The following is a 24,665-nucleotide window of genomic DNA, read 5'->3' on the forward strand; positions in this document are numbered from 1 at the left end:
AAGTGAACGAAAGAAAAAAGAATCTCAAGCACATAGTCAAAGAAGAATATTGATTGAAGAGGAGTTGGAGCAGCTAAAAAACAGACCATCCAGGAAGTTGCGGAGCATCTGACGAGGGATGCAGACAAGATGGCAGAGGAGGCTGAGGGCAAACAAGGCAGCAAAATGGCAGAGCTAATTGCCAAGTCAAACGCGTTGAGAAGAAGCTACAAGCAGAAGTTGACAGAACTTGAGAGCCTGGGCGAAAAAATTGCAACCAAGGCAGCAGAGCTGCGAAGGCTGTAGTGTTCAACACAAAGTTCAAATCTATTTGTTTATTACAAATCAAATGTGTTACGCTGTTGGTATTAAATATAACTGATAATTTAAATAAAATGTTTTATTTAATTCAAGTAGCCTACTTGTACATAATTATTTTCTAGGGTTCAAAATTTATACAGATTTGACATTTTCCCCTCATACTTCGGTCAGAATGGGTACGAAGTTGGCATTGAATTTCATTTAAAATGGTATTAAAAAGGTCTTAAAAAGCCTTGAATTTCATTTGGAGGATCCTGGGGGTACCCTGTTGAAACTCTTCAAGATAACTCCGCTGCCCACTCTCAAACGTGTGTGAAAATGCCTTCATTTGGATTAACAACCACCTGCTGCTCACACTGCCACAAACTTCTACAAAAGATTGCAGTTCTCGAAACAAAGCTACTCACAATATTGCCGTCCCTGCAAGTACACACAGCTGACACTCGCCGTGGACCACCTCAGCATACAGCCGGTGAGTTCCGTGAACCCAGCACTTCTCATCAGATTATAGTGAGCTCAGACAAACCGTTATAGATGCAAACAAAGGTAGCTGAGGACACAAACCATTGGCAAAAAAAGGGCGCAAGACCTAAAGATGCTCGTAATATCAGACTGTCGAGAGTTTCACAAAGTGCCGCATGTAGTAGAGTAGGCGGGGCGAGACCGTGGTTCGAGTCCGGTGAGTAATTGTGAATTAGCGCCAGCTGTGCGCACACCGGGCTCGAATCACGTAGGAGATGGGAGCATAAAAGGAACGAGCGACCGGACCGTCGAAGAGAGAGGACCGGGCCCGAACTTATGTTATGTTTGTATTTATATTATGTTTTGTTCGCCGGCGGTCGTCCGTGAGGGGCCGCCGGCTGTTATATTACTTTATTAAATGTTTAAATGTTTGCCGGTTCCCGCCTCCTTCCTTCCTTTTAATGAAGTGTATTATACCTCATTAGCTTCATCTACCCCAGATATGGCGAAGACTGGACTAGACAATGTTGGTACTCTGCCACCCCCTATACATCTTGACAATAGATTTGAGGCACTACTGGATATGGGTGAAGAATCCCCAAACGTGGTCAGGCAAAAATCAAAAGTGGACACTGCAGCTGGCAGACGCTATGTGTCAAACAGGCAAAGGCACTCTGCTCAGAAAGCAGCCTAGCCAAATACTCTGATAGTGGGGGACTCCATTATCAGAAACCTTCGTAGCAGGGCCATACGTACATACTATTTCCCTCAAGCAATGATTGCTGATGTAAGCAAGGAACTGTCAAACATCCTGAAACAACATAAGTCTGTAAATCGGATTGTCATACATTCCGAGAGCAGTCAGAGCTCCTAAAAAGGGATTTTAATGAACTCTTTGAAATGCTTGGAAAGCTAAAAGTTCAGTCATTCATCAGTGGACCTCTCCCAGCTCGGGGAACGAATATGTTCTCTCGGCTACTCAGTCTGAACATATGGCTGCAAAAAACTTGCAACATGACAGGACTGAACTTCATTGACAACTTTAATCTATTCTGGAGTCAAAGACAACTTTTTACCACAGATGGCCTCCACCCAAACAAACTTGGTTCAAGAGTGCTAAAGGACAATATCCTCTTCTCCCTCCTTCACCCATCAGCAGAGTGGGCCACTCCACTCCTAAATGGCACAAATACATCCGGCCATAGTGACCCACCTCAACAGTTTGATGGACATTTGGATAACACCACTCAAGCTGTACCCTGCCCAGTGACATCACATCAGTTAGACGATGACGATGACTCGACACCCAAGGACGTTTCTGTAGATAACAACGGGGAGAGCCAAAACAACATACTTCAGTCTCCAGAAACGCCAGACTCGCCCTTCTCACTACACACTTTCTCCCTCTCTACCACATCATCTCTTTTGAGCTTCTCAGAGAAAATGGAGGAACTAGTATTTGCTGGAACAAAACTCTCCCACTGTATTGTCGCGAGTCCACAGGTTTCAACTAAAAAGCGACGGGCCCCACAGCCACAAAAGCCTCTGGGTCAACCTGGCCAGCATTTTCCCTCTGAAAGAGCTCTCCGTCCTTTGCCATAACGACAGGGATCACACAAACCCCCATCTGCTGAAGATGGACTAAACAAGACTGCAAAAAGCACTGGTAACTGATATGAATTGGGTCCCTGCTACGATAACCGCAACAATCTCAAATATTTACAGAACAAGTGGGAACCCAGTGTTCCTTTAGTTTTCCCTATATCTGTCCTGATAAGTGGACGCAAAACTAAGGCCCTTTCCAGTCGTATGGCAAAGCTATCTAATCTAATACCTTTTAGACGTCACTGAGAATGACAGGGGTAAAAAACTAAAAACAGTTACTAATCAATTAGCACTTTTAAACATCCGTTCACTAAAAAACAAATCCTTTTTGGTCAATGACCTCATCACCAGTGATAGATCCAACTATGAGATATGGCTTGTAGATCTTATAGATCTAAACTTTGAGTCCAGTTTCACTAGATCTCTCTCCGTCAGGAACAAATTACACCTGGAGATATCAACTCCGTTGTGAGTCAATCCTTTAACCCAAACAACAGGGAGATATAGAGCTGAAGGGAAGAACAGCAGGCAGGAGACGAAGTGATGTTAAATAGACAGACAAATGATTTATTGAATAATCTCAGTTGTGTGTTGATGCTCAGTCAAGCTCTGCCAAACTTCGTCTGACTAGAAACAGATTCAATGGGCCCTATTTTAACGATCTGAAACGCAAGTGTCAAAGCGTGAAGCGCAAGTAACTTTGTGGGCGGGTCTCGGCGCTGTTGCTATTTTCCCAGCGGGATAAATGGCTCTTGCGCCCGGCGCAAATCTAAAATGGGTTGGTCTAAAGTAGTTTCATTATTCATAGGTGTGGTTTGGGCGTAACGTGAAATAAACCAATCAGAGCGTCATCCAACATTCCCTTTAAAAGCAGGTGCACAAGTTCCATTATGGATTGCTATTATTATGGCGTATTTACCAGGCGCACGTTAAACTTAACTGGTAAGTTGAAGACTAATGTTTTTAATGTACTTACATTATGGTAAAGGTGATTTCACAGTTTTTTTTTTCAGTCTTTCAGTCGATTTTTTTTTCTGGTTCTTGACGGACAAACCAATTTGTCAGATGTCCTTATATACATATATGTCTTGCCACTATTGGGCAAACAGGTCTGATCCTTAATTACTACAATTTGCCTGAATAATTTGTAAGATAGATTTATGCCTATTTTTTCACATCTTCGTGGCACACCACAATGATTTCCGTCATCTCATGTGTTAATATTTTTTTAACAATTTATGATTTGCAAAAATAACTGTTGCATCTGTGTAGATTACATGAGCAAAGTGTATGCGCGTTGTGCACGCTATACATTATGGTCAAGCATGCGCCCTTAAAATAGCATAATGAACAACGCGCAACGCGCCACTGACTTTAGACTAGGTTTTTTCTGGTCAGTGGCGCAATTGTTTAATGGAACAGCAAAATTGCACCAGGGATTGTTTGCGCCGGAACACGCCTCCTTTTTTGCGCTGAACCGCCCAGGGAGCGCAAGTTCATTCACTAGTTTAGCGACGTGCTTCTGTGGAGGGAAAAGCGCGCTTTGTGCGGGTGCAAAATAGTAATGACACATGCGTCGGTGTACAAAGTCAATTGCGCTGGGTGCAAGATAGGGCCCAATATGTGTTTTTAACCATTCAAGATTACAGTATCAAAACATTGTCTCATGACATTATTATGAACCTTGAGATGGAGACCAACGGATACTCATATCAGCATAAGACACAATACAACTCCCAATGAGGTTAAACAACAGGAAAGTAAAGAGCAAATAATATGAATAGAAGTGAATAATAAAATAAATGAATGAATACATATGATCAATATTGTAATAAATGTGATAAATGAAATAGAATAATAAAATGAATTAAACAAGAAACAATGTATGTTTCTATCCAGATCTATCACCAGTAACAAACTGGACTTCATGTTTCTAAATGAAACTTGGTTAGATGACGGTTGTAGTGCTACAATCCTCAATGAATCTGCCCCCCCAAACTTTACCTTTATAAATGTTTGCAGAGCTGTAAGGAGAGGTGGAGGAATAGCTGATATATTTAAAGATCTCTTTGACTGCAAGCAATTTTACTTGGTGACTACCTGTCCTTTGAATACTTGAGTATTGCTTTAAAAGGTTCACCACGCATTCTTTTTACAATTACTTACATATCTCCCAAAAACTCCCCAGACTTAGCTGATAGCAGTTCTGAAAAATCATCAACAATTTCCTCAGAATTTGACTGCTTTGATTGTTATTGCTGGAGATTTTAATATTCACTGCAAATTAACTTTTAAATGTTTTAAACACTTTTGATCTGATCCAGCATGTGCACGGTCCCACACACAATCGTGGACACACTCTGGATCTGTTCATTAGCAAAGGTCTAAACATTTCATCCACTACTATTAGAGATGTGGCACTGTCTGATCATTTTTGTATTTTCTTTGATATATCAATCAGTCCTCCCTCTAAAGACAGACCTGTCTCTATAAAAAAGAGATTCATAAATGAGAACACCAGTGAGCTATTTATGAATGCTATGTCTTTGTCACCGAGTATATCTGCAGACTCTATGGATGTTCTCCTCGATAGCTTTAATGCAAAAGTTAAAAATGCTATCGATGCCATTGCTCCAGTTAAGGTCAAGGCGATAACTGGCAGGCGTAAAGCACCCTGGAGAAACACACCAGAAGTACAAAGCATGAAAAGAACATGCAGAAAAGCTGAGCGTATGTGGCGAAAAACCAAACTTGAAGTTCACTATAACATCTATAAAGACAGTCTGCATGCCTTCAATGTTGACTTAGGCAAAGCTAGACAGAACTTTTTCTCCAACATTATAAACTGCAAAATAAATAACACTCGCGCCCTTTTTGCAACTGTAGAGAGATTAACAAATCCCCCTGGTCAAGTTCCAAGGGAAATGCTGTCTGATGACAAATGCAATGAGTTTGCAACTTTTTTCCTTCAAAAGATCAGTAATATCAGAATGGAAATCGCCAAAGCTCCATGCGGCACTCAGGTCAGTCTGACTTCAGTTCATCAGAAATTAGTTACTTTGTCTGAATTTCAGACAATTGATCTCAAAACCCTGGAGGAAACAGTACAGCATCTTAAGGAGTCAACTTGCAGCCTTGACACACTTCCCACATCCTTTTTCAAAAGAGTGTTTAACTGTTTGGAAGCAGATCTCCTAAAAATAGTTAATACCTCACTGCCCTCAGGAACTTTCCCAGAGTCCCTAAAAAATGCTGTTGTCAAACCTCTTCTAAAAAAGGGCAATCTAGACAAAACCTTACTGTCTAACTACAGACAATATCAAATCTTCCTTTTATAGGCAAGATCATTGAAAAGGTTGTCTCCAATCAGCTGTCCAAATTCTTGAACTCAAATAGCTACCTGGACAATTACCAGTCTGGTTTCCGTCAGCATCATAGCACAGAGACAGTGCTCATAAAGATAATTAATGATATTCCATTGAATTCTGATTCAGGCAAAATATCAGTTCTGGTTTTACTAGATCTCAGCGCTGCTTTTGACACGGTAGATCACACCATACTCCTAAATAGGCTGGAAAGCTGGGTAGGGCTTTCTGGATTGGTACTTAAATGGTTTGGGTCATACCTTCAAGGGAGAGGTTACTATGTGAATATAGGCAACCATAAATCTGACTGGAGACCCATGACTTGCGGTGTTCCACAGGGCTCAATTCTTGCTCCGCTCCTCTTCAATTTGTATATGCTCCCACTTGGCCAAATAATGAAAAAGTACCAAATTGCCTACCACAGCTATGCAAACAACACTCAGATCTACCTAGACCTCTCACCCAATGACTACAGGCCTATTGACTCTCTTTGCCAATGCATTGATGAAATGAACAGCTGGATGTGTCAAAACTTCCTTCAGTTAAATAAAAACAAAACTGAAGTCATTGTTTTTGGCAACAAGGATGAAACTAACAAGGTAAACACATACCTTGACTTAAGAGGTCTAAAGACACAAAGCAAGATAAAAAATCTTGGGGTTATTTTGGAGTCTGACCTTAGTTTCAGCAGTCATTTCAAAACAATAAGCAAATCAGCATACTACCATCTCAGAAACATAGCCAGAATCAGATGTTTTGTCTCAAGCAAAAATTTAGAGAAACTAGTCCATGCTTTTATCACCAGCAGGGTGGATTACTGTAATGGACTCCTTACAGGTCTTCCCAAAAAGACCATCAGACAGCTGCAGCTCATACAGAACGCTGCTGCCAGGATTCTAACCAGAACCAAAAAATCTGAGCATATCACTCCAATCCTCAGGTCCTTACACTGGTTACCAGTTACTTTTAGAATCAACTTCAAAGTATCATTAATTGTCTATAAATCACTTAAAGGTCTAGGACCTAAATACATCTCAGATATGCTCATTGAATATAAACCAAACAGACTTCTCAGATCATCAGGATCAAGTCAGTTAGAGATAACAAGGGTTCACTCAAAACAGGGCGAGTCAGCGTTTAGTCATTACGCCACCCGTAGCTGGAATCTGCTTCCAGAAGATATCAGACGTTCACCATCAGTAGCTACTTTTAAATCCAGATTAAAAACACACTTGTTTAGCTGTGCATTCACAACCTGAGCACTGTGCTGCTCTACATCAACTGCACTTCTATTTCTAATTTATTTTTATTTGCTCTTATTCTTTTTATATATACAGTCACATTTTTTATCAATTTTATTGCTGTTTTACTGTTTCTTAAAATCTAAAACTTTTGTGATCTTAAATCATTTGCATTTTAAAGATAAGACTTATTTCTTTCTGTCAATCATTTTATGTACCGTAATTTCCGGACTATTGAGCGCACCTGAATATAAGCCGCACCCACTGAATTTTAAAAAAAATATTATATTGAACATAAATAAGCCGCACATGTCTATAAGCCGCAGGTGCCTACCGGTACATTGAAACAAATGAACTTTACACAGGCTTTAACGAAACACGGCTTGTAACAAAAATAAATGGTCTTTAACGAAACACGGCTTGTAACAAAAATAAATTGGCTTTAACCAAAACCGGCTTGTCACAAAAAAATATAAAAATTAGCAGTAAACAGTAGCCTACCACGAAAGTTATTGGTCACTATCTTCCTCCTCCTGTGCACTGAAACCACTGAAGTCATCTCCTTCGGTGTCGGAGTTGAATATCCTCAGAATTGCTTCATCCGATATTGGATCGTTTTCATTGTCGCTCTCGTCACTTTCATCCGGAGGCAAATCCCCCGCTGAGCCCTCTTCAACACGCAGCAGCCCAGCCTTTCGAAACCCGCTGATTATAGTGGATTTTTTGACAATGCTCCACGCTGTCAGGATCCACTGGCAGACTTGACCATAAGTTGCTCTTCGCATGCGGCCCGTTTTAGTGAAGGATTTCTCCCCACTTGTCATCCAAGCCTCCCACTGAACACGGAGCGCCACCTTAAATGCACGATTTACACTGATGTCGAGTGGCTGCAAATACTTTGTTGTGCCTCCAGGAATCACAGCTGGAATTGAGTTTGTCCTCTTGATGGCTTCTTTCACCGAATCTGTTATGTGGGCCCTCATGCTGTCCAAAACGAGCAATGCCTTGTTCCTGTGAAAGAATCCTCCCGGTCGCTTGCCGTAACACTCCGTATGCCATTCATGCATTAGGCTTTCCGTCATCCATCCTTTCTTGTTGACTTTCACAACAATTCCTCTCGGGAATTTTTCTTTCGGCATCGTCGTGCGTTTAAAAATCACCATCGGTGGAAGCTTTTCTCCCGATGCCGTGCAGCTCAGAACACAGGTGAAATGCGTTTTTTCATGCCCAGTTGTTTTCAGTGTGACGGATGATTCGCCTTTCCTGTTGACAGTCCGAGTGAGAGGCAGGTCAAACGTCAGAGGAACCTCGTCCATATTTATGATGTCGTGCGGGCCGATGGAATGCTCCGCTATCTTTGCATCAGTGAATTTGCGGAAGTTTGAAACTTTTTCCTCGTAGTCGGGAGGGAGCTGCTGACATAGACTCGTCCGTACCCTGATGGACAGGCCTTTACGTCTCATAAATCTGAGACACCACGATGGTCCACCTCTAAAATCCTCAAACTTCATTGCGGTGGCGATTGTTTTGGCTTTCAGTCGGATCTGCACAGTTGAAACACCTCGGCCGTCTGCTCTCTGTGTGTTGACCCAGTCTTCGAGCTCATTTTCTAGTTCGGGCCATCTGCTTTTCTTTCCTCTGAAAGCTTTAGTTGTCTTTTTGCACTGAGTCAATTCCTCACGCTGCCGTTTCCAACGTCTTATCATCGACTCATTAAGACCAAGCTCCCGTGCAGCAGCTCTATTTCCTTTTCCAACAGCCAGATCAATCGCTTTCAACTTGAAAGCTGCATCATATGCATTTCTCCGTGTCTTTGCCATGATGAGGGTGACAAAATGACTACCCGAAATCAGAATGACGGGAAGTTTGAGCGCGCTCGATTTAATCTAAATAGTAAACAAAAAAGTTGTTTGATCTTAACCCGTTCGGCAATTTCATTTGTCTAATGAAAGCTTCATTCCGCCCAAAAACTGAGCACGTCACAGAATGTTTAAAAAAAAAAAAAATTTGAAAGCGGGAAAAATCCTTATATTAGCCGCATCATTGTTTAAGCCGCGAGGTTCAAAGCGTGGGAAAAAAGTTGCGGCTTATAGTCCGGAAATTACGGTAAAGCACTTTGAATTGCACTTGTGTATGAAATGTGCTATATAAATAAACTTACCTTGCCTTGCCTTGCCTTGCTGCTGCTCGAGTTAAATTTCACACTAGGGAACCCATTCTCGATGAAATATGTATGGCTGAATGAGACTGTATGCCATAGTTACTTGAAGACAATAAAGTAGTTAATGTTTTATTTACATCGATATCACAGCTAGCTGACCGCTTAGCAAAGCCAAAGAGACAGTGAGGTAGGATGATGGCTCAGTTTCCACTTCTGCTGCATCTTCAGCACTCTTTTTTTTTCCCTTTACACAAAATTATAATGTTACCGCAACAAAGAACTGAGAGACTCTGGTTTTAAAGCAATACTTTGCTATGTTACACTGAACAGACTGGACAGATCTTATTTTCTTAAAGTCTCTATTTCTAAATCCCAGTTCAGTATCCAATTTTTGATGAAGAAAGTCATATCTTGGACAGCCTGACAGTGAGTAACGTTATTCAATTTTAATTTTGCGAAAACCATCCCACCATTAAGATGAATAATAAAGTACAATACAATGCAAAGCCCACCTCCACATGCAATTTCTTGAAGGAAGTCCTGAAAGTGGTTTATGATTTTGCCCTCTACCGAAGCCCTTGAAGTTCCTCGCTCACTTATTTCAGGAGCATCTGGCTGGAAAAAAAACAAATTGTCAGTAGAACAACAAATTGGTGTTAAGTTCCAAAAACAATGTTGTTACAAACATTTAACTTACTGTACAATCCTCCCGAGGAACAAACAGACTCTTGCAAAGACTTGGAAGGTCCTTAACTATGTCCAGCAATTCATACAGCTGGAGGCCTTTGCGCAAGTCTCTAAGCATTGGTGTAACTTGAAATGTTGCATGAAGAACAATTGCTCTTGTGGAGAAATAGAAAGGCAACACATTTAATAATAACAAAAAATCAAGTAATACAGCATAAGTTTGTTTCAAGTTGTGAATTAGGCAATTAAGGTTAACAGTTAAATTAAATTTGACAATGTGACATTGAACAGTCTTTCAAAGTGTCTTTCATGAAACTGCTTAATTCTGTAAATATGGAAAATACTTTCCCTTTTATGGCATCTTTTTGTTTTTATGTTGAATGCTCCTGTGTATCCACAGCTGATAATTTCATCTGTGGATTCAGTCAGATCAGTTGCCTCTTTAACCTAGGGAAAAAAAAACAACTCTATGTTATTACTTTGTGGTAGAACAAACCAACAATGGATTATACTGCTGGTAACTATTAGGCAGTATTCACAGTGAAGTTATCTTTGCTATCAATAGGGAGTATTCAACATCATCTACATCATCCTTGCAAATTCTGGTGACATCAACTTCCCCAGTGGTGAGTTAAGAGTAGCACCACTCTCTCATAAAACATGGGGATGGGCCACCTTATAGCTAGATCCCACCAGCACTCCTATTATTCAAATGTGAGGTTTTAAAACGCACTCAGTCATTGCACATATAACTTAAAAAAATTCCTAGAACATCACAAACCTGAAAGAGACCATTGTCAAGGTCACTGTTGGAGCGCTCTGACCCCTGCTACTGATCATTTATTTTAATAACATTGAGAAAAAGCAGTGTGTGAGTTACACAGATAAAATAAATAAATATTTTTGTAACAGCTTTTCCCTTTTTTATTATACTTAAAAAGTAACCTGTAAGAAACTCATTTCATAAAGCACCAGAGTCAACTCCAGCTTCACCAATAAAGGTTATCTTTAGGACTCAGAGGTGAGGTGTCTGAGTCCCAACATCTCGACACAGGTGTGCCTCAGGGCTCAGTGTTTGGTCCGTTGCTATTCTCTGTATACATGTCATCCCTAGGCTCTGTCATCCGGAAACATGGCTTTTCCTATCACTGCTATGCAGATGATACACAACTCTACCTTTCTTTTCGGCCTGACGATCAGACTGTTTCTGCACGCATCTCAGCTTGCCTAGCCGACATCTCGCTCTGGATGAATGACCATCACCTGCAGCTGAACCTTTCAAAAACAGAACTGCTTGTAATCCCGGCCGATACAAAGACCCATCACAGCCTCTCCATTCAACTTGGCTCATCAACCATCACATCTTCCAGAAAGGCAAGAAACCTGGGAGTGGTGATCGATGATCAGCTCAACTTCACAGATCAAATTGCCAGCACCGCCCGCCTGTAGATTCATCCTCTACAATATTAGGAAAATTAGACCCTTCCTATCAGAGCATGCTACGCAAGTCCTAGTACAGGCTCTGGTCCTGTCCAGACTGGACTACTGCAATGCGCTACTGGGTGGACTTCCAGCTTGCACAACCAAACCTCTACAGATGATCCAGAATGCTGCGGCAAGAGTTATCTTTAATGAACCGAAGAGAGCACACGTCACTCCTCTATTCATTAAGCTACCTTTTTGGCTCCCTATAGTCGCTCACATCAAATCCAAGACCCTGCTCCTGGCCTACAAGGCCACCACTGGTTCGGCACCACCTTATCTTCACTCGCTACTGCAGACATATGTACCCGGCAGATCCCTACACTCTGCAAACGAACAGCGTCTTGTGGTTCCATCCCAAAAAGGTAAAAAATCTCTCTCGCGCACCTTCTCCGGATCTGTTCCACCTATATGGAACGATCTACACGCTGCTACAAGATCTGCAGATTCTGTAGCCATCTTTAAGAAACACATCTCTTCCGTCAACATCTGATTGATCTGTTCTAACTCTATTTTCTTCTCTACTCTTTAAAAAAAAAAAATATATATATATATATATGAATGAATGAATGGTTCTGTATACTGTGTTAGGTTATATGAGACCAGTCTTCTTTTTTTGATTGGACTTATGCTTTTGTTGTACTTATGCTGTCCCAATTGCTTCTATTGCCTACCCCATCTGTAAGTCGCTTTGGACTAAATGTAAATGTTTAGCTGGTTGGCTAGATTTCAAATGGGGAACTGTTGAGTTATATGTTCTCATTAATCAATTTTTTTGTGTAACTTTTGTTTTTTAGTATACATCAAAAACAAAACAAAACATGAGTTCATTGTGAGCATGTGTGAACAAACGGGAGTTTTATTTTGACTTCACTTGACTTTTACTTGAGTTCAGTGAGAGCAAAGCTAGCTGTGTGAGCGCTGATCTTCCCTCTTGTGCTGATGTTATACCAGTGCGTTGAGATGAAAGTTAACAAATAAATAACAACGAAGAAGTTATATCTGAACGAGTCTTTAATGAATAGATGACAACAACATATTGCAAATTAACATGACGGATGGAAATGAAAACGTAACAGGAACCGATTCGCTTCATTTACTCAGAAGATCTTCTAGGCTGTGGCAGGAGATAATGAGATGGTGAACACCATATACACTATAACACTTGATGAAAATTGATTAACTCTGCACTAAATGAAAATTTTACCATAATACTTGTAGACAGCTTGAATTGCCCGTTTTATTTTCAGCAATACAAGAATCATGATTGTGCATAAAAGAGCTGTGATCTGGAAACTCCATTGTAATGTGGAGAGAATCGTTTTTTATGTATTTCTACAGAGGCACATGTTGCATTAAAGCACTTGGGGTTCATTTGCAAGGGTCCCGAAACTACTGCCCACCGGCCCTCTGAACAATTCCAGAGACATATTTTTTTTTTAATGTACGTTTCTCTTATATCATGTCTATATTTGTTAGGAAAATTTAATCTCAAAGCCAGTATTTATTTAGTTATTACGTAGCAATTTATTTGTTAAATTCACCTACCAACAAAATAAACTCTTTAACATAACGTACTATTGTTGAACAGTTGATGCACAAACCAGCGGAAAATTTCAACAAGACAACAAAATGGCCAAGTGGTTGGAAAAGAGAAAGGTTGATTCAGAATGCATTTGTGGTGAAACTAGCAATGCTTGTGTTTATAAGCATTTTTCCAAATATCTTTCTGAGTGTTCATCAGAAGTACAAAGAAATTTATTCAGATTTGGAACAACTCGAAGGTGAGTAAATGATGACTGAATTTTAATTTCTGGGTGAACTTGCCCTTTAAATATAGTACAGACACTCAAAGGTACTTCTCAGGTAAATGTACTTCCCACCTCTGAACTTAATAAACCCCCAAACCAGGGTATTTAGGCTATTATGTACTTTGCAAAGTGCAAACGCCACAAATTGAGTTTTACTTATATAGTCTTTGTAATTTAAAACACCTCTCCACTTTAAAGTTAAAGGGGTCAAATGACACGGCCAAAACTACAAAGCAAAAACGAATATTTTGGTTTGTTTAAGATGTAATGCAAGGTGTAGACACAATTTGAAATTAACACCTGTCTAAAATAGTAAGTTAGAGTTCTTGTCTAAAATACTAGAAAAAGTAGTGTCAACTCAACTGTGTACCTTCCTACAAAATAATGACATGCACGAAAAGTTTCAGTCTGGCTTTAGACCGCATCACAGCACTGAAACTGCGCTCGTTAGAATTACAAATGACCTTCTTATTGCTTCAGATAAAGGAAACATCTCACTCTTAGTCCTGCTTGACCTTAGTGCTGCTTTCGATACTGTAGACCATAAAATACTACTAGATCGTTTACACCATTATATCGGTATTCAGGGACAGGCACTGCAATGGTTCAGATCTTACTTAACAGACCGATATCAATACGTCCATTTAAATGGGAAATCGTCAAATCTTACGCAAGTCAATTATGGATTACCACAGGGATCGGTTTTAGGACCCTTGCTTTTCTCCATATACATGCTGCCCCTCGGCAACATTATTAGAAAACATGGAATTAGCTTCCACTGTTATGCAGATGATACTCAGCTATATATCTCATCAAGACCAGATGATTCCTTTAAGCTATCCAAACTGGCAGAGTGCATCGAGGACATAAAACATTGGATGACTAGTAATTTCCTCCTTTTAAACTCTAGCAAAACAGAAATATTACTTATAGCACCAAAATCAAGTAAACCGAATATCTCCGATTACAGCCTGCAAATTGAAAGCTGCACTGTTAATCCAACAAATACAGTTAAAGACCTAGGCGTTATATTAGACGGCAACCTGTCATTTAAAAATCACATCTCAAATATCACAAAAACAGCCTTCTTCCACCTTAGAAATGTTGCCAAATTATGAAATAGTTTATGTGTTGCAGACGCAGAAAAGCTTATTCATGCATTTGTGACCTCACGGCTTGACTATTGTAATGCTCTACTTAGTGGTTGTCCTGTATCATCGATAAACAAACTACAGTTAGTTCAGAATGCAGCTGCCAGAGTTCTTACTAGGTCAAGAAAATACGATCACATAACCCCAGTTTTATCATCGCTTCACTGGCTACCCATTAAGTATCGCATTGATTTTAAAATTATTTTAATTACTTACAAAGCCCTGAATGGTTTAGCACCTACTTACTTACTTAACCGAGCTTTTATCACGTTACAACCCATCACGCTCGCTGAGATCTCAAAACTTAGGACTTTTGACAATACCTAGAATAACAAAATCCACCAAAGGTGGACGAGCTTTCTCATACGTAGCACCTAAACTCTGGAATAGCCTTCCTGATACTATTCGAGGGTCAGACACACTCTCCCAATTTAAATCTAGATTAAAGACACATCTTTTCAGCCAAGCTTTCACTTAATGCATAGTTAATGAACAGCAGCTACGCTAATTATTCTCTTTATTCTCTTTCCGCCTCTGCCTCGGGATGCCCATCCCGAGGTAGGAAGAAGTTCCACCATGTCCAGACGACCGACAGATGCCCATCCCGAGGTAGGAAGAAGTTCCACCATGTCCAGACGACCGACAGATGCCCATCCCCAATTTGAGATTACACCAGATACAGCTGCAGACTGACTGACCATCCCAGCTCCATCTAAGGCAATTTCAATAGCTGCCAAGAGAAATATGACCATCGGACCATCCCAGCTCAGACCACTACACCCCCCACCAAGAGCAAAGACGGACTATTTGTCTTATTAATGCTGAAGTTACAATATTTGGTATTAAATGTTAAACTAAAATCACATGTCACCAGTCTGAGTGCAGCTATGACACGTCAGAGGGGATCTGGCCCTCCCGGTTGAGCCTGGTTTCTCCCGAGGTTTTTTTCTCCATTAATCAATCATTGGAGTTTGGGTTCCTCGCCACAGCAGGGCAGTGTTGGCCTGCTCACCGGGAGACTGCATTCATTCATTTATTTATTTAGAAATTAGATGTTATTTATTAGAATGAACTTACTCGTTGTATAAATACCATGCACTGTGCTGTGTTTTAACTTTTCTGTTTTTCCTGTTTGCCCCTGTAAAGCTGCTTTGAAACAATACACATTGTGAAAAGCGCTATATAAATAAACTTGAATTGAATTGAACCTGCTTCTTTTCGTTTTCATTTTAAATATGGTTAAGGTAATGTGATCATTTTCATTTTTAATCAAATACAAAACACATTTTACCGTAAAGTATAAGAAGCACTTTGCATAAAAGCAAAAAACAATTCAGTCAAAAGTACACAGGCTGTGTATAGATACACATACATACTCGTTTGGCTCTCATCGGAGGCGGTCGCATTTTCACTCTCCCCGTCCTTGCCCATATCTTCCCTGCTTTGTCTCCTGTCTTGTCTCGTCTCATCTATTGAGAGACTCTCTCTGCACTGCTCTCGAAACTTGGAAATTATGGATCTGATCAACTGGTCACTTAGCGCAATTGACACCATTTTCTCGACGAGAAACAAAGGTTCGGGTGAACCTGAATGCCCTGATGGAACGTTCGCAGCTGGCTACACGATGGACGCGTGGGAGAGATGGCGGATCGTGTGTCTGGCGGCTCTTTCTGTGGAGGACATTGAAGATATCTACCTTTTCGGAACCATGATAACAGGTATTATGCTGATTGGATTATGCTTTGCCCTGGGTTATCGAAAAATTCTTAAAACGGGAACAGCTGTCCAAAGCCTCACAAAGCTTCCCGTTTTGACGGAGGCCGTGGGAAGAGCGGTCAGCACTGAGACTGAGACTATTAATCGCAATATGGATTACATCTTGAAAAAGCTCACGGCTATGGAAAGGAAAATTGATGATGTTAGAGACCAGAATGGACAAAGAGAGTAGCCGTGGAATTGGAATGCGGTTTACTCGCCTCAAGACGAAACAACTGCAATCTTATCTTTTCGGCCCCCCTTGAACCAGGATTGGCCTTGGCCGAGGCGATACTGGAGAAACAACCCTGAAGGGCAATGTGGCGAGACGCTCTTGCATTCCCTCCCCCATCATACACTCACACACAGACTTTTGGACCTTATCGCTCATACAGACACACACACAAACACTGACTCTGACCAATTCCAAACCTCCGTAGCTTTGACCCGCCAGCTTGGCAAGCGGGTCTGTGTTAAGCGCCGTAATGGCTGCAGGACCGGATGGCTGCTTGCCTGAGCTGGATTATCTTACCCTGTTGCAAGTCTTGTCTATGGTGTATTATGTGTATCTGTTTTTCGTCCACTTCCCTCATGTTTGCTGTATTCTTCTTCTCAAATCCATTTCGTTACACTGTACTTGTTATATGTGTAATGACAATAAATTGAATCCAATCCATCCAATCCAATCCAATATAGCTATGAAACTCTGACTGACCTCAATCCAAATGATAAGTGTCGAAACTAATAGATTCATCAGACCAACGATTGCCCATTATGAAATGTAACCAAACCTAGACTACTATTCCTATTACCACTTTAGTGATATTAGAGGCAGCGGCCAATCTGAGTTGTATTTGCTGCCATCAAGCTGTTCTTGGCGGCGCTTACAGCCGGGTGATCACGGAGAACTCACACATTAGAAGCGCGTCTAAGCCAATTTTAAAATAGGCACTAGTATCTTTCTAAATCAACGTAACGCATCTTTTTGTCTGTAAGATGTGTATGATTTAGGATGGATGTACAACAGCTCTTTTTAAGATGTTTAGCAGATGTTTTCACACAGCAGATATTTTCCTGATCTCCTAATCTTTAGCAGACATCTTACAGATGTACGTGTGCTATCTGGGACTGATCACCATAATGGTGATTGACTTTCGTTAGCTGGGAACGTTAATAAAACATAAAAAACTGGACAAACCTCAAAGGAACGTTCTTATAACAAACCTCTGTTAGCTAGACTGCTATTTAACAAGCGCGTGATAACTTTTAACTTAAATTATTGAGCTCAAGTGGTGCTCCGAGTTTCAGGTACAAACAAAAAACATAGCAACGTAGATAATATGTGAATTAGTAAACACATAACTACCTGTGTTCATTTAGCTTAAAGATTTGATAAGGACAATGTCGTTTAGCGAAGCAGGAAGATAATGGTTGAACGCGTTTTGCCAAATGTGCAAGTAAACGAGCGAGAAACCCGTGTTCTGGGTTAACTGAAATAACAACACGCCTATCTTAAAATATAGAATTGTTTTATGTTTTACACTTGATAGATGCTTCATGGCTTTACCTCAGAGTTAAACTGCGGCCGTGTGCAAACACGACGATAAATTACAAGAGTATCTTAAGAAAACCTAAACAGTATAACACGTTTAACAACTTCAACAACCAAATATTGTTAAAATGTGTTTGTATGAAGAACTGTGTAAAATCAAAACATATTGCTTACCTCAGACGAACTCCAGTCCGTGACAGTTGGACGCGCAAAGTTGAATTGTGTGATCGAGCTCGCTAGCAGAACTCTGACTCCTCCCACCAAGTTACCAAATTAGGATATGATTCCGACCAGTTGTGTCGTGTTAATATCCTCATATCGATGTTGATTCAATGTTTTACTTCTTACGTATGAAACGGTCCGATATACCGACCAAATAGTGAACGATGTTTCAACATCGAAATTTGATTGACGACCGATATTGACATTTCTAACCAAAAATCAACATACTAATCTAACCCTGTTTGCTATCTAGGAACACAAAATAAAATAAAAAAACGCAGTGTTTCGCCCTTTAGGGTTTATGCTGCCTTCACCTGCTCTCGGAAATTCAATAATTCCAATTTTATTAGTAGGCTAATATAAATGTTTATTTCCGGGTTTCAAGTTATTTCCGGGTTGAAGTAGGAATTAATTTCCAAGAGCACGTCAAGCCAGCATTAGCAGTCAGATACCCGCGCCGCCCTTCCCCAACCTCACAGTGGCCACTGCCGCCCTATAACCAAAAAGTCCACTTCCATGTTCTTTTATAACATCACAAAACGCAACGAGACTTTAAGAGAGAACATATAAAACTTTCCAAATGTGTAAACACGGACTATATTGACATCACACATTATCCAGAATAGTTTGACGTTAGATGCGTTTGCATTGTCGCCAGGTCTCGCTACGTTAAAAGTAGCCTACATGGACGATCGGGACTTTTTTAAACGGTTCTCGCGGTTGTTTATTTCCCGCGGTTTAAGATGAGCAATGTTGTTCATCAGATGTTGATATTTGAGTTATGCGAGGTCATTTGAACTAGCAACTGATGGATTGGATTTGTTAAACTGATCAGGAAACCCTAGCAGTTCTGTTCGCAATATATTTCACGTACATGTACACAAGTGTTCGAATCGTACTGTGACACGTAAATACCACTGAGAGTATCTACAATCAGATTGAATTAATTTGGATCGACAAAAATGGGTGCATGTAAACATATATCCACTTAGATTTTTCTGTCCGAGAACTCTTTCTCCACTTGCCCTTCCCCCATTTGTGTGAGTCAATGATGCTCTTCTCACAAATCACAACTGCACTTCACAGTACAACACAGTACAACTAAATACAACTAAATGAATGAATCTTTATTGTCATTGTATACATATGCACACATGAGCTACATGACAACGACGGGATTAGCAACCCTTAAAACTGCTTATATAACAATTAAAAAACAATAACAGTAAGCTAATAGTACATAAGAACCACAATGAGACATAAGTAATACAACATTACCAGTATAAACAGTAGTGCAATTGAATGGTAAAGTGAGACGGTGCAAGAGGCAGAACCTTATGACAGCATTCAATATTACATGCATGTTCATGAATTGTAACAATGTTCACATTTCAAATCAAAATCAAATCACTTTTGTCACATCAGCACTTGTGGTAAGTGAAAGTCTTGGGTGCGTACTCCATACAAAATCGAATGCAGTTGGGCAGACAACTGTATGACAAACAACTGTAGGACTAAATAAACTTAAGTGACAGTATGTAGTGCAGACAAACAGTGCAAAGTATAAATAGACAGACTGTACAAAAAAGATGCTTTATACACATATGGACAGTATATGCACAATATACACAAGATATACACATTAGACGTTGAATATACAAATTAAACTTGCAGGTGTACACATAAACGTGGATGTATAATGGATCAACCATACTGTGCACATAGTACAGATATGAGTATGTCAATTTGTTATCGGATGGTTATTGCATTTGGTGCAGCGCATGATGCATTATAGTCCATGAAACTGTAGTGCATGGTAAAAAGAAGTGTGAGCGTGTGGAGTGCATCAGTTTCTTTGCAGTCCAATAGCTCGAGGAAAAAGAGGCGCAGGTGTGCCTTCTTTAGAACTGCATCAGTGTGAACAGTCCATATATGAGATCGTCAGTGATGTTAACTGGAATTAAGCCCAATTTGAATGACTGTGACCCATATGAACAGTGTAAACAGTACAATTGTAACAGAACACTGTATAACAATAATGTATCAGCAAGATACTGTTAAAAAGTGATGTAGTGCAAGAGGCAGTACTGACAGCAGCACTTCACCTGTTTATGAATTCTGAGTTAGGTATGCTGTTACATGTATGTGTAGCAGACTATACGTGTGGATGGTTTGTTATATTTGAGTTCAAGTTTGGTTTAGAGCGGCCACAGCTCTGAGGAATAACTGTTCTGAAATCTGGCTGTGTGAGAGTAGATGGCTTTGTAACGCCTGTCTGATGGCAGCAGCTCAAAGAGTTCATGGCCTGGGTTTGTTAAGTCCTTGTCACACATATCCACCTTCATTTTGAATGCGGAAGTGAACGATGTGACGTACTTCCTCTTTGTGTTGAGACTTCTGTTTTATTAGCTGCCCGATGAATGGAATTGAAAAAATGGAATTGGTGTTGCGGGAGCAAGTTCAAGTCACTATTAAAAACAGTTCTGGACTGGTTCATTTTATTTTTAATACACAGCGTGAGGTTGAAGCGGCCTGATATATCATATGACAATATATTCAGTTATTTTGTATTTTCTCTCGGAGTTGACGGGTCTTTAATGCGCAACTATAAAAGCACAGAGAAGTGAACATGCACAGTGGGAAAGTCGTTTGAAATTTGTAAATGACATAGAACCCGAATTCGTGTTTTTAAAAGCAGATGTGAATCCCGCTCAAAGTGGAGCAAACGTTCATGGATCCGTACAACTAATAGGAGAAGAAAGGAGACAGCTGGTTGCTCTTGTATTCCAGGTCTCCAGCGAGCTGCAGCATCCATCACAACTTTTTAAAAACAATTTACTAATAACTGTCTGTTTTTATGTCTATTAAATAAAATATATATTTCATGTTGTTTATTCTCTCCTGTGTGTACTTCCGCCTGTAAACTACAAGCTGTCGATTCTGTTTTGCATGTTGACAAAATATTAAATGTGCTTTGGATAAAAGCGTCTGCCAAATGAATGAAAATGTAATTTGGGCAAGTCCTGTAACTGTTAATCATGCAGCTGAGATCCTTTGGTTTGCTTTAGCTTATTAAGTTATGCTAAATACATATAAAAATGCTGACAGCATTTTACCTGCTGCTAATATTATTATACCACTATTTACATACTGTTTAGAGTCACTCTCCCAATAAATGCCTGCCCTTGAACGATGTGTATTAGTTATTGTGGTCAAGTAGATCAATTGTCCAGAAGAAAGGGCTTCCAGTAAAAATAATGAATATAGGATGCAGATCATATGTGACATCCAGATTCAGCTATGTCGCATGGGTTACGGCTTAAACAAATGTGTTGTAGGCAGTTTTTGCATTAGTACTGGCTAGTTAGCAACTTCCAACTGAACACATTAAGCTTGTTCCATAATAAATATGATCTAGGCAGTCAAAACTGATCACTCTTCTCACTTGCAATATGACTGCCATTAGCTAAAGAGGCTCCCCAGAAGTCTAAACACAAACAGCTCAAAGATGGCGGCGCCCACATTTACGTCAAAAATAAGGATACTATTTATAATATTACTGATATTGTGTCAATACTAGACATACATATATAAATAATCCAGTTTCAGGGGTGGAGCTTCATCATAGTCGCTGTGGTTTTACACCAGTTTAACATTTTGCCTTAGGGTCACAAACTCTCTCACTTTGCCTCACTTCTATATTTTAAGTGTGAATCATTTGCCAACAAGGATAAAAGATACATTTGTATGATATCAGTTTATGTATTATAATGTACATTATGTACAAATCATTTTGTGACAGTTCTGATGTAATTCTGACAAAAAGAACGGTCTCGCGATACCTTGGTGTCATAGGCGGATCGATCTACGCAGGGCGCCGCTGCTAGTCCGGCACGCACAGACGCAAACAGAACGCGGGACGCATGTACTTATATGGTAGCTCGTCTCTATATTTTTAATCTCCCCTGTATGATGCCGTTTAAATGATGCAGTACCAGTACAAATGAAGGCACTATTTCAACGTGAAACCCACATGCATAACGTGGTTGACGTGCAGAAGTGAGCTACAGGATGTGTTTGCCGGGAAATGCAGACATGTGACAGTTAGCTACAATTTCCCGCGAAACAGACCTACGCATCGAGTGAAGGTGAGTTCTGAATTAAACATGGAAACAATTGCAAAGTACGACAGCAAGAAAGTGTTTTTATAAAATATCGTGTTTAGAGTTGATTGTCGATTGTATTGCCACTTGTGCGTTTGGTAATTCGTTGCATAAATATTCGTTTGCTAAGTATGTCGGTGACGAAACTGGTCAACAATCATAGTTCGTTATTCTTGTACAGTTCTTAGAGCGATATGATTTCTCATATCATTTTTGAGTAAATAATTGTAGTAACATAAATAATCAAACATATGTTTTTGCTTATATTATAGAAATATCACCACCTGTGTGGCAGTCCCCATGCTAGCTATACCAATAAATAAAAGATGTAGACGACCTCTTCAGGATGCTGAGCCTTACATCACTTGTAGAACAGACAAGCCTGGGCTTCAAGATCAATTTATCATGGAAATATAAAGGTATTTAATTTATTTATAAGCCAATAACAATATGAAGAGTTTACATTTACATTTAGTCATTTAGCAGACGTTTTTATCCAAAGGGACTAACAAAGAGTTTAGGGAGCAATAAGCGATGTCATACAGGAGCATTAATATAGTAGGTGCCAATACAAAGTTACTGGTTCCAACAAAAGCTCGACCACTACCTGGTGAGAGAAAGGGTTGGTGATTTTTTATATTTATTCTGAGATACATAAGTTTTACAGTATAATAATGCATAATGTATTGAGTATAATTTTGATCATAATCTTGGGACTGTTATTCACCCCGGTTATAAAGAAGTATTCATAGGAATGTTTGTAACATAGTTGTGTTTAGTAGATCAGAAATCATGTTAACTTAGATAACTTAGATGAGTATTAGAATCAAGGATGTTTGAATGATAGAATCAACATACTTATGCATGATAGAATCAACATATGTGTACTTATGCAGTAATTGCTTTCATAAAATATTTTAATCATTTTCAGCAATACAAAATCCAGTGATGTTTTAAAGGCCTGACCCAAATAAGTCAAACTTATGATGCATTATAGCGCAACTTATTTTTAAAAAAACGAGTCAAGGTTGAAATTCCACCATTAGACCAAAAACCTTGTTGCCTAGAAATAATGGTGGCAGACAAGGATGGTTGGATAATAAAAAATAAGAGATAGAGGTGTTTCCTTTCGAAACCAATCAGGTATATTCCCACTGAGTAGTTTCAGTATAACTAGAGGCTGGAAAACACCCGATTTTCAGATGCTTTTGGGAAACATCTCACTTTGTTTGACTTGAACAAATAAAGTAAAATCTTTGACACCTGGACCTTCTTTGTCTGAGCAATTTTTTGAACTGCAAGATCAGCATTTTTCCTCATCAATTGTGCAGTCAAGTTTCATCAGTTTTAAACAATATACATTGTACAGTTTAAGTATATGCAACGACAAAACTGTATTTAAGCAACCCTTTTAAGCCTGGCTATTAAATACTTTTTGCTATTAAATAATTTTTGCATGTAGTTTGAAGTAATTTTCCTTCAAAATATCAGTTCACATGGAGATGTGGAAATAAACGGAGACAAACTAAATCAAGAAGAACTGTTGCAATGTCTCCAAGATGCATAAAGTCACCTATCTACAAAGCTGCAATACTGTGAAAGTTGAAGTGTAAATGCTTTGAAAAATAATGTCATAAATAGATTTTCTTTATCAATTAATTTGTACTAAAGAGCCAGTAACTTGGATTTCCTCCCAAAAAAATTTGAAGTGTGTAATATAACTTTCCTTCAAGTTAACAATCTGCAAAGTCGTAATCAAAAAACGTCCATGATGAACAAAGTCCATTATAGAGTCGACTCTGAATCGCCTTAACGATAAATTATTTTTTGAATCTCAGGCCTGTAACACTCATATGTAATGAATTAACACATTTCCTTTGGATAATGCATAAAGATGAGTAACTAAAATATTATTTTTTGTGTTACAATGGAAACGTTTAACTTTTTCCCTTTTTATATATGAACAGAAGCTGTTTAAAGCAAGATTGTCAAACTGCAGCAACAACATCAAGACTGCTTTAACAGGGCAGAAATTGAACTGAGACACATAAAGTCTGACACACAGTGTCACAGGAAGGTTGCATGGTGAGTAATATGGTAACATGATCATCACATTAACTTTAACAACCCAATACATATAACATATAACACTTACTACGACACAAAGCGACAATATGCGTTAGGTTCATAGGTTTATCATTCAGACTTGCAGTCATATTATAACGGAACTGTCACATTCTGTAATGCAAGTCAACACCTCATAAAGCTGTTTCCATTTACATATTTTTTCGTCTCTGTTGTCAAGACAGGAAACAAAAATAAAAACGAACTACCCATGTTACTACATGTTAACAATGAGTCACTTTTTAAACACTTTTAAAGTGTTATCCTGATTTATATTGCAACATTATCACCATACATCTAGATTAAAGAGTAGTGGTTATTTTCCCATGTACTGCCTCCGCCAACAAACTTTGTTCATGCAGCCAAACAGTCAGTAACAGTGACAGATGCTTAACTTCTGTGTTGTACTCCTTGTTTAGTTTCAGTCAACGTTCAGTTTAGCTTGTCCACCGCGGAGACACTGCTCAAAATAGATGCTGAGAAAATGACCTTTGAAAAGCTGTTCACCTTTTGGTCACTAAATTGTCACCAGTATGTGCGCGAGTGTGTCTGACACGGGACGTGAATGGCAGGATCGGTGGCTA

At 39.5% G+C, this 24,665-nt stretch overlaps 1 long non-coding RNA gene across 2 annotated transcripts; it reads right to left on the reverse strand.

The window, feature by feature from the left end:
* Positions 1–9,245: 9,245 nt before the first annotated feature.
* On the reverse strand, positions 9,246–18,618 carry LOC130414014 (uncharacterized). Of its 2 annotated transcripts, XR_008905567.1 has the most exons (4): positions 17,747–18,616; positions 9,832–10,268; positions 9,647–9,749; positions 9,246–9,378 (listed from the first exon to the last, which is right to left on the reverse strand). It is a non-coding gene; the product is annotated as an uncharacterized LOC130414014 (long non-coding RNA). The 2 variants fall into 2 exon arrangements; XR_008905568.1 differs by lacking the exon at positions 9,246–9,378 and having other exon boundaries at positions 9,646–9,749; positions 17,747–18,618.
* Positions 18,619–24,665: the final 6,047 nt, after the last annotated feature.

This window comes from Triplophysa dalaica, chromosome 24 (assembly GCF_015846415.1).
Source record: "Triplophysa dalaica isolate WHDGS20190420 chromosome 24, ASM1584641v1, whole genome shotgun sequence".
Classification (NCBI taxonomy): Eukaryota; Metazoa; Chordata; class Actinopteri; order Cypriniformes; family Nemacheilidae; genus Triplophysa; species Triplophysa dalaica.